The sequence below is a fragment of the Cyprinus carpio genome, chromosome B22 (assembly GCF_018340385.1).
Source record: "Cyprinus carpio isolate SPL01 chromosome B22, ASM1834038v1, whole genome shotgun sequence".
In the NCBI taxonomy this organism is placed as follows: Eukaryota; Metazoa; Chordata; class Actinopteri; order Cypriniformes; family Cyprinidae; genus Cyprinus; species Cyprinus carpio.
Window position 1 is genome coordinate 7,218,022 of NC_056618.1, and position 10,678 is coordinate 7,228,699.

The 10,678-nt window shown below is 37.1% G+C and overlaps 1 pseudogene; it reads right to left on the reverse strand.

The window, feature by feature from the left end:
• LOC109046703 overlaps positions 1-10,080 on the reverse strand; it is a 48,719-nt pseudogene extending 38,639 nt beyond the window's left edge.
• Positions 10,081-10,678: the final 598 nt, after the last annotated feature.

A 10,678-nucleotide genomic window follows, 5' to 3' on the forward strand; every position in this document is an offset into this window, starting at 1 on the left:
TGGCCGACTGTGCTCTGGAGATGTGACCCTCATGCCATCAGCACACTCTCAGGTAGCCATACACCACACTGGATCCATAAGATGACTACTGGCTCTGAAAGAACCCAGACATTTTTCACCACTTGGCTGAATTCATCTGTGTGTCATGTTGGAAAATGAATGAGTAAGAAAATTAGTGACTGAATGAGCAAACAATGAATGAACCAATTCATGTTTAAATACTGTAAATGAACATGTGAGTGAATGAATCAATGATTCAGTGTTAATTTAAGGGAGTGATAGTGATACATTGAGTAATGTAAACACAAAATGAATCAGTCAGTGAATGAGCAAGTGATTTATTGAATGAATTGTTTATTAATTTAGTAAGTGATACATTGAATCAATGAGCGAGTTAGTGAATGAATTAATGAATGAGTGAGTGATTGTATGAACCAGTGATTGAATAAATTAAATCAATGATAATGATAAATGAATAATTAAATAATTAAATAAATCAGTCTGTGAAGAGAGCAACTGAATAACTGAATAAGAATTATACATTGAGAAAAAAAGAGTGATACATTGAATAAACATTGACTGAATCAATGATTCACTATGTTACATTGAGTGAGTGATAGTGATACAATAAGTAAGTAAATCACTAAATAAATCAGTGAGAAAACAACTGAACTGAGTGAAACTGTACACCAAAGTCAACAGAAGAGTGATACATTGAAGGAACAATGTAGTAAATGAATGAATAATTGAATCAGTGAATCAGTGTGTTACACTGAGTGAGTTATAGTGATACATTGATAAAGTGAATCACTAAATAAATCAGTCAGTACGCAGGTAAGTGAATTTCTTGAGTTATTTTTATATCTTGGTTAAGAGGAAAGTGTTACAATTAGTGAATGAATAAATGAATCAATGATCCAGTGTGTTACATTGAATTAGTCATGGTGATACACTAAGTAAATCACTAAATAAATCAGTGAACAAGCAGGTAAGTGAGTTGGTGAATGAGTTGTATATTAAGTGAGAGATACATTACAGTGTACACAAATGAGCAAGATAGTGAATAGATGAATGAATTAATCAAATGAATCAATCAATCATTTGAATCAGTGTTACATTAAGTGAGTGATAGTGATGCAAGTGAATCACAATATGAATCAATCAGTGAGGGAGCAACTGAGTAAATGGGAGCTATATATTTAGTAAGTGAAACAGTGATACTTTAAATGAATGTGCAAGTTAGTGAATAAATGATTAAATGCATAGACAAAACAAATGATTCAGTGTGTTGCACTGAGCAAATGAGTGATGCATTAAGTATGTAAATTGATGAAATGAACAGTCAGTGACAAACAACTGAATGAAAGAATTAGTTATATACTGAATAAGTGAAACAGTGATACTTTGAATGAATGAGCAAGTTAGTGAATAAATAAGTGATAAACAGAATAAGTGAGTGAGCACTTTTTCGTGACAAGTATCTTCTCACTCTATCCATGTTGTAACTTAATTTAGATTAATGAGAGTCATACAGTAAATGCTTAGTATAATGTTTAATTAGTTGTTTTCAATAATAAGAACATTAACCATATACAGTATATAGTAATTAATTGGGCTGTTCCCCTTTAAGAAAACATTGCCCATACTGCTATTCAGATTGAGAGTGTGCTATCTGAAACTACAGTAAAACATGTACGCTGCTAAAGTGAATTAATCACTGTAAAACTATCTGAAACTACAGTAAATCAGTTCTTTTTTTTTAATTCAAGTCGTCAGAGTTCATTATTGCTTGTTAAGCGAAGAAGACACGACAAACGTTTGGTGCCGAAACGGAGAGCTGTAGGCGCTTTCCACAATGAGACTTTTACAAGACATCGAAACTTGGTAGACAAAGAAGATCTGGTCATTGAACGATAAATGGTTTACTGTAGTTTCTGCTGGTTTCGTCTGGTCAGAGGAGAACTGGCCCCCCTATTGAGCCTGGTTTCTCCCAAGGATTTTTCTCCATTCTGTCACCGATGGAGTTTTGGTTCCTTGCCACTGTCGCCTCTGGTTTGCTTAGTTGGGGGTCACTTCATTTACAGCGATATCATTGACTTGATTCTGAATTCAATGATGAATACTATTTTAACTGAACTGAGATGATGACATCACTGAATTCAATGATGAAGTGCCTTTAACTGTCATTTTGCATTATTGACACACTGTTTTCCTAATTAATGTTGTTCAGTTGCTTTGACGCAATCTTTTTTGTTTATATGTGTATCCCCGCCCGTGATATAGCGAGGGCAGGGATGACATGAACTGTTAGCCCTGTTATCTGAAAAAGAGAAAACGATGCTGGAGTTGGATGTTAGAATCGAGGAAGGGATGGACACCAATGATTTGGAGAATGAAATGCTGATGTTGAGGAGTATAAAGAGCGAGTCACACGCACTGAGTGATACAGAGAAACCGGGAAAGTAGCAGAACGAGCAGCACAGAGCCCTCGCTACACAGACAAACAGTTAAGTTGCCCAAGTTGATTATAGACAAGTTTAACAGTGAAATCAGTCAGTGGCAAGACTTTTGGAATCAGTTTGAAACCGCTATTCACAAGAATGATGCGCTGAGCAAAACATTAATTATTTAAAGACGTACCTAACCAGTGCTGCTTCAAAGGCAATAGCGTGACTGATGTTAACAGACAGTAATTATGATCACGCGATCGAGCTGCTGCAGAATCAGTTCGGAAGAACAGACCTGGTTATTAGCGCTCATATGACCAAACTGCTGAATCTCTGTCCAGTAAAGAAACAAAGTCACTGCTCTGAGACAACTTTATGATGAATGTGAAGTATACATATCCGCAGCTTAGGATCGCTGGGTGTCTCATCAGAGGCATATGGCAGCTTGTTGTGCCGTTCTGCTACAGATGATTACAGAAGACATTACTCTCCAGTACAGTTGACAGAGAGGAACCAGCGATGAATGGAAAGTCTCGGAAGTTATGGAATTCATGCAGAAAGAGATTCTGAGCAGAGAGAGAACCATGCAGCTGATTAAGACAAGTAATTCCAGAGACAAAGTTACCAGAAACCAGTTAAAAGGCAAGACACATCATTTGAAATACATGCCATGGGCTGCAGCTCTCAGCTGCAGTACTGCAAACCACCAGTCAAAGAATACAGAACTGCCTTTTAGATACACAGTGAGAGCACAAATCAGAACTGTGTCCGAAACTGATATTGCTGCACGAAAGGACAAACCGATGAAGATGGGAAGATGTTTCATGTGTCTTGGGCCAAAGCACAATGCAAGATTCTGTAAAACTAAAATGTGCTGTAATGTATGTGGAAAGCCGACACCACAGTGCTGTATGTGAAAAAAGAGAGACACCTACTTCTGACACTGGTGATAACAAGGACAATGTACAAGGACAATCTTCCTTTGCTTCCCATTCAGTAAAAATACGGCACTTATGATACAGAGTTGTCAATGCTGATTGGTGCCGATTACTACTGGTCAGTGCAAGGTCCAGTCAAAATGTCCAGTGTTGCTGATGCAGACTGCTTGCAAGTACAAGTTACTGAAGACACACTGGTTTCGGAGCGTCTGAAAGCCTTCTGGGAAATAGTCTCTTGGTATCACCATGAAGCAGACAGACAGTCCTGAGAAAGAGGAGGCTCTTTGTCGAAGATGCAGTTGGGAAGGAGTCATCTCCAACCACTGGGAAATACCATATGCCTCATCATGCTGTTCTCCGTGAAGACAAGTTAACAACAAAACAACAAAAGTTGTTTTTGATGCCTCCATCAATTAATGCTTGTCTGCTTACTGGTCCTAACCTGAATTCATATTTGCTCAGTATATTAATTAAGTTCAGACTGCATGTGATTTAATTTACAGCAGATATCAAAAAGGCTTTCTTGCAGATTTCTCTTACTGAGAAGGACCGAGATGCTGTGCGATTCCTCTGGCTTGATGCACTGCCTCATGAAGTCAGAGGTGAGAAGCTGCGTGTGCTACAGATGACGAGGGTGGTGTTTGGAGTATCTCCCAGCCCATTTCTCCTCGCAGCTACAGTGAGAAAACATTTGAAGAAATATGAACCCCAACTTCCTGAGGTAGTAAAGATAATAAAGGAATCAGTTTATGTCAATGACTTTATCTCAAGTGCGAGTGACGTTGAGAATGCTTTCTCCATAACTGCTAATGCCAAACAGATGTCCACAGCTGGCATGGAACTTTGCAAATGGACAATGATCTGTCTAGAGTTGAAAGAGAAATGGAAAACAACAATGAATGAACACCAGAGACAGAGACACCAGGAGCTGTACTGAAGGTGCTAGGCTTGGTGTGGAGGACTGAAAAGGATGATATGTATATGATTTGACTGCATTGCTGGACGCTGGACGCTGGCGTCGTACGCTCTTCTGTATCAGTCGTGCCACAAGGACACATTTTTTATGTGTATTTATGCTTTGGTTTGAAAGAAAACAGCGCAACAGCGCAGCGTGGCTGACACAGAAGAGTGCATGCCGCCAGCGTACAGCTCAGATTTGCTAAAATGGCACTATGCTGATGTGGAGAGACACAGAGGAGAGGAATTGTTAAATAAAGTAATTTTTGTTTTCTTTGTGTACAAAAAGTATTCTTGTCACTTCATAACGTTACGGTTGAATCACTGATGGCAGATGGAGTATTCTGACGATGCTTTTCATACTTTCCTGGACCTTGACACTGCTATTTATATGGTAGTCTATGGGACAGTCTCAAGCCTCCCAGTTTTCATCCAAAATATCCTAAATTGTGTTCTGAAGACAAACAAAGCTTTTAAGGGTGTGGAACGATATGGGGATAAGTGATTAATGACAAAATTTTCATTTTGGGATGGAGTACCCCTTAAAATTAAAGTCGTCAGAGTTCATTATTGCTTGTTAAGCAAAGAAGACATGACAATTCATATTTCATGTGAAGGGAGTAAAAGAGCCTCACTAAAGTAGATAAATGCCTTCTCTCATGCTAAATGGCAGGAAAATGTCAATGCATTGTCCAGGCCGGTGACACCTTTAGTCACGCCTCATTTACATACCTCACAGATCCGGCCAATCTGAAGGAATCTCATGGAAAGTGTGCATGCTGATAGGCTATTGTATATATGACCTCTGAGGGATATTTATGCTCTGCTGCCTGCTAAAAGACTGTTATCGGGATTCATTAGTTAGCAAACTAATTTGAGTGACAGTGACAGCTGCAATGGGAAAAAAAAGGGATTGTCACATTAAAGGATCTTTAAAAACAAATTGAAATAAGGTGTAATTAGTTAAAAAGAATTTCAGAAAGACTGATGGCGCCAGTATAAATATATTTCAAAGATGATAAAAGCTAACCAGCATGAAAAGAGACTGCTCCACTGCTAGCATGGAATCCAAGGTTGTGTTTAACATATTTACCACTTACCAGCGCTACAAGAGAACCATTAATGTATATGGAAGCGTCACAGAGGGAGTAATGTCAGAGAAGGAGTGCTCAATAAGTTAATTCTAGTACTTTTGCTAAAATACGCAGCAGCTGCAATGTAATGAAAATGGGGAAGAACTTTAATAAGATCATTGTCAAACTTTAAATGATACTTAGCAGATGCTACACTCTCAGAAAAAAGACTAGATTTTCAAAAGATACTGAAATGTTCACTTCAGTTATTAAAGCTACTAAAACTTTTTTTCTGAGAGTCTATAAAGGTTTGTTGGTTTATTAATTATGATATTAAGTTTAAAATGAGAAAATTATGCCACATTATGACATATAGTCACATTGTGAGACAGTTATAGTTTCTAGAAAAAAAGTCAACACTGTGACTTTTATAAGAATCTAAGAAAGTCTATATTGTGAAATTAAAGGGGTCATATGTTGCCGCTAAAAAGAACATTATTTTGTGTATTTGGTGTAATGCAATGTGCTTATGCGGTTTAAGGTAAACAAACAAACAAAAAAAAAAACACATTATTTCCAATAGAATGTACATTGTAGTTTCTTATAGTTTGAGTTTATTATTTAGAGTATAATTTCTTTAAAGAAATAATTTCATATTTCCATAGTAATAATAATAAAAAAAAAATAATAAAAAATTAATGAAGGTATAGTTCAGGCACCCAAAAATGACAATCGTGTCATCATTTACTCACCCTCATGGTCCTAAAAAGTATATGTAATACATTAAATCAAACAAAATATTTCTTGCTGAAGCTACTTTTTGTAATGTCTGTTTGATGCTTTACTCAACAATCACTTTAAATTATCTTTTGGGAGTTTTTTCTCAGCCAAATTTGATGTGCAATTAATTTGTGATTAATTAGATTGATTAATCACCACATCATTTAATTAATTAGATTAAACACTTTAATCGCTTACCAGCCCTAATAATAACACAGTTGCAAGTAGTAATTGTGATGTATAACGTGTCAAACTCGCAATCACAAGATATAAAGCCACATTGTGAGATACAAAGTTGCAATTCTGAGAATCAAGTCTCTTTTGTATTAATCAACATAATTGTGACATATAGAAACAAAGTTGCAATAAAATCTAATTTGTCAGATAAAGTTGTTTTTGTTGTTGTTTACAGTGTGTTGCTAAAATAAAAGAAAATATCTACTAATGTATCCTGTGTATCCCAGAATAATCTTCAAGTCTTTTAGCTAAGCTAAAGTAATGTAAGAATATTAAAATAATTATGCCAAAAGCACTTTGTTCAAACATTTAAAGTGATGTTCATTTAATGGGTTTTTTAAAGATTTTCTATTGACTGCCAGTGAAGTGGCAGCTTCACTCACCTCGTGTTTCATTGAAGAATACTGTTTGTCTGCGTGGGTTCTGGATGACCACGACTGAGCCATCGTAGTTCTGGACATGACAGGAGATCTGTACCGTCCCCCCCTCCAGCACAGTCAGGTTCTCAGCCTGCATGGCCTGCCCCCGCACTGAAAGAACAAGGGGCCTGACAGAGTTAACGCAAAACTTTCATTTGCTGAAATGAATCATTTATAAAGATATTTTTGATGGACAGAAGGAGACAAGATGGCACACTGAGCAATTTTGAAAATAAAAATGCCTCTGTGAGCAATTAACATCTCACTCACATAACTACCTTTTTGCTTAGAAGTGTGAACCATAAGGAGACAAAGAGCGAGTGAAAAAAGGAAAATAATGAGAGACTGACAGATAGAAAAGGGTCCTAATTAAGTGCTGGTAAGACCAATAGCATATATATGTATATTTTTTTATCCATTACCGTGGGCATGATTACATGATTATATGCTTATGAAACATTATGTAGTTCATGCTTTACTTAGAACTATTATGAAGTAAGAATGATATATGGTTTGGGGCCTAAATATAGGGGGACCGAGCTTTAGAAGTATGATATAGTAGAGTGTTTTTTTTTTTTTTTTTTACTTTCTTACCATGTGTGGAAAAGTACAGCTGTTAAGAGTTTGTAACCTTGAGTAGGGAAGAGATATAAGGTGGAGAAGCACCCTCCCTCTTTGTCGCACTCTACAACAACCTGTGTGTCTGTAAGACTTTGCAAGGAATAAAATCTTTAAAAGACAATTGGGTGAGTTTGTCTCTTATGCTGGTGAAGGTCATTTTTATTTTGCCACGACAATTTGGCATCAGAAGTGGGATTCCTTGGATGTGTCTTCTGGACCTGAAAGCGGACAGTACATCCTGGACAATAGAAGTTCAGCCCTAACCCCGAATAGGTTAAAGGTAGAGAGAGAACGACCGCTGAGGCCAGGAGGGGACACCACTGGAATCAGTAAATGAACCTGGGTGGCATCAGGACTCTCTGGCAAGAGACAAATCAAAATCTTCTAAAGAATTGGGGTTTTGAAATCAGAATTGGAATTAAGAAAAAGGGATAAACCATACTGGTGGGTCTGACTCTGTGGTAATGTGTAATTAAGACACGGTAAAAGAAGATAACGTGGAGCACCACGGAGCATGCTGAAGTTATAAAAGTAGCATTCCCAGCGCGCATGGACACAGCGAAGATTTGCAGCTGTTGCCATAGCAGTGAAGAGTCTAAGACTATTATCATCAGAAACAGAGGATTAAAGGAACCTGCCCAAAGAGGAAATCAACTTGACACATGGGAGTGTCATTTGCGGAGCTGGTTTCTGAATGGACTGAGTCCTAAGATTGTGCAATCAGTGAAAACCAGCTACATTGAATGGAAAATGTATTATTATCTGCTGTTCTACATGTTTTAGAAGAACTGTAAACAGCTAAGAAGGAAAAGGCTATAGCCAAGAATGACACAAAATTACAGTTGGCCTTAGTGCAAGCTGTTTTGAGGCCTGGAGGCTCTTCTATGCAGCAAAATCAGCAAAAGGGGCTGGGGGAAGAGTAAAAAGATGAGGTAGAAGATAATCTAATGGGGCTGAAGGAAATTCTGAGAAACAGGGTTGCTGGATCTGCGAAACTGATGATCATATGACCAGAAAATGTACCAAATGCAGACTGTGCAAGAAAGATGGTCATTGGGCCAAGGAATGCCCAGAAAACCAGCAAAATCAAGAACCAGACACGCAAGGAAGATGGAGAGCAGGGAGGAGGGGTCCTTTGGGCGAGCAGTCAACAGCCACAGAACAGGGAAGTGAAAATTTTTTAACCACACACACGCACACATACACTGATGTACATACTGCTCTCTGCAATGAAGAAAAAGCTTGCATTTCTTTGTGTGTTTCTGATTTGAATAATGCAAATTCTGATAAATGTTCAATGATATACAAAAGTGAAGGATTTAAGACATAAGCAGAGTTTAACTTTTATGCTTGGTGGGGGGGTGGGCACAAACACTTTTTTAGATGTTCTACATTGTGTATATTTATGCTTATATAACATATATTCAACATTAAAATACATTAATATATATACACACATATATATATATATATATATATATATATATATATATATATATATATATATGACGCGTGTCCCGAGCTCCTCATCAGCGGGTAAACAGAGCAGGCACATTCACCTGCTCATTATGGGCTGAGCGGTCACACCCTGCAGCCCATTGCAGACGGGCTTTATAAGCGGCAACCGACGAACACAGAGGCGTGATTGTCTCCAAAGGACTCAGCTTTCTCTGTTTTTCTCCTCCAGACAGCAGGTGTGACCGCCAGCCCGCTAAAGACTCGGACCTCACGGATCCACACAGCACTGCGCAGAGGGAGGAAGAGACTGCTGAGCACTGAGCACCGAACCCCTCACGTTGGCTATTTTTCCCTGCAACCTCAATAAAATCCCCCTTTCGGGGAACTTAACTTGATCCTCGTGTCGTGTGCTTCTTCACCCCGTCAAAATATATATATATATATATTCCCGAGGGTACACACAGAATTTATTTATTTATTTATTTATTTATTTTATTTTTTTATGGGGGACCAAATGATCAGTGAGAGGTGAACGAATGTGTCACACGTTTCAGAATCAACAAAATGGTAAAAATACATCGGCCTATATCAAGAGCATGCTCAAAGATGAAAACAGAGAACAAAACAGCTTGGATGAAGTGGAGAAATAATAACATAATACAAAGATTATACAAATATAATGAGAAAATGTTAATTCTTTAACTTTTATATTTTAATTGGACAGTGTGGTGAAAACTCATGACTTTCTTCTGCAATAGATGTTGATCCAATATTGTGTACAAATAACAAAAACTATAGTAAAACTTTTTTCCTTTCAAAGTTAAAACAATAACAATATATCATTTACATTCCTCAGCTACATAAAACAGCAGCAATTAATAAATAATACATCGACTTCAGACGAGTATAAAGTGATTAATGGACACACGAAATGATACGGAAATCGTAAATACATATCTTACCAAACACGGCCAAAAGATTAACCAACGTCCACAAAACGGCACATTTCATTTTCACCCGTTTTCGTATTACAAAAAAAAAAAAAAAAAAAAAAAAAAAAAAAAAAGTAAATTAAATTGAATTGAATTGAATTTATTTTTAAATGGAAATTAAAAGCTATCCGTTCTATTTAACGCAGCTTTAATGACCCAATGGATATCCCCTAAAGAACGAAAGTAACAAGTCTGTCCCCAGCAAACAGGGGACGCCCCCCGGACGTTATGAACGTCCGTTTATGGTCCGGAGTACGTCCACTCTGTAACGTTGGCTGTCGGACTTTTTGAGAACGTCCGGTTTTGGTCCGCATTGTAACGTTTGCTGATGGACATTCTGTGGACGTCCACTTACGTCCGCATTTGGTAATCATTTATTGCAAATAGTGGCAATTATCTGCACCTCAGCATTTTAATACACTATAAAAGAGTATGGAATAATATCTTATTGAGTGTAAATTTTAATTCAAATTATTAAACGGATTAAAAAAATCTCTCCCTACACCTACCCTAACCTTACCCGATAATGTATTTTAAACTTTTTGATTATTTCCTTCATTTTTATTAAAAATAAATGTTTTTCTGATATTTGAAATTTGAAAAGGGAGAAAAAAAGTCCGCCAAAAGGCAGATTCAAACCCAGGACAGAGTAATTTTTTTTCTTTTTTCCCTGGATTTCTTTTTTTTTTTAATTGGACTTTGTACTTTTTGAACCGAATTGAAGTGAACTTTGAAGTGAACCTAATAAGATAATTT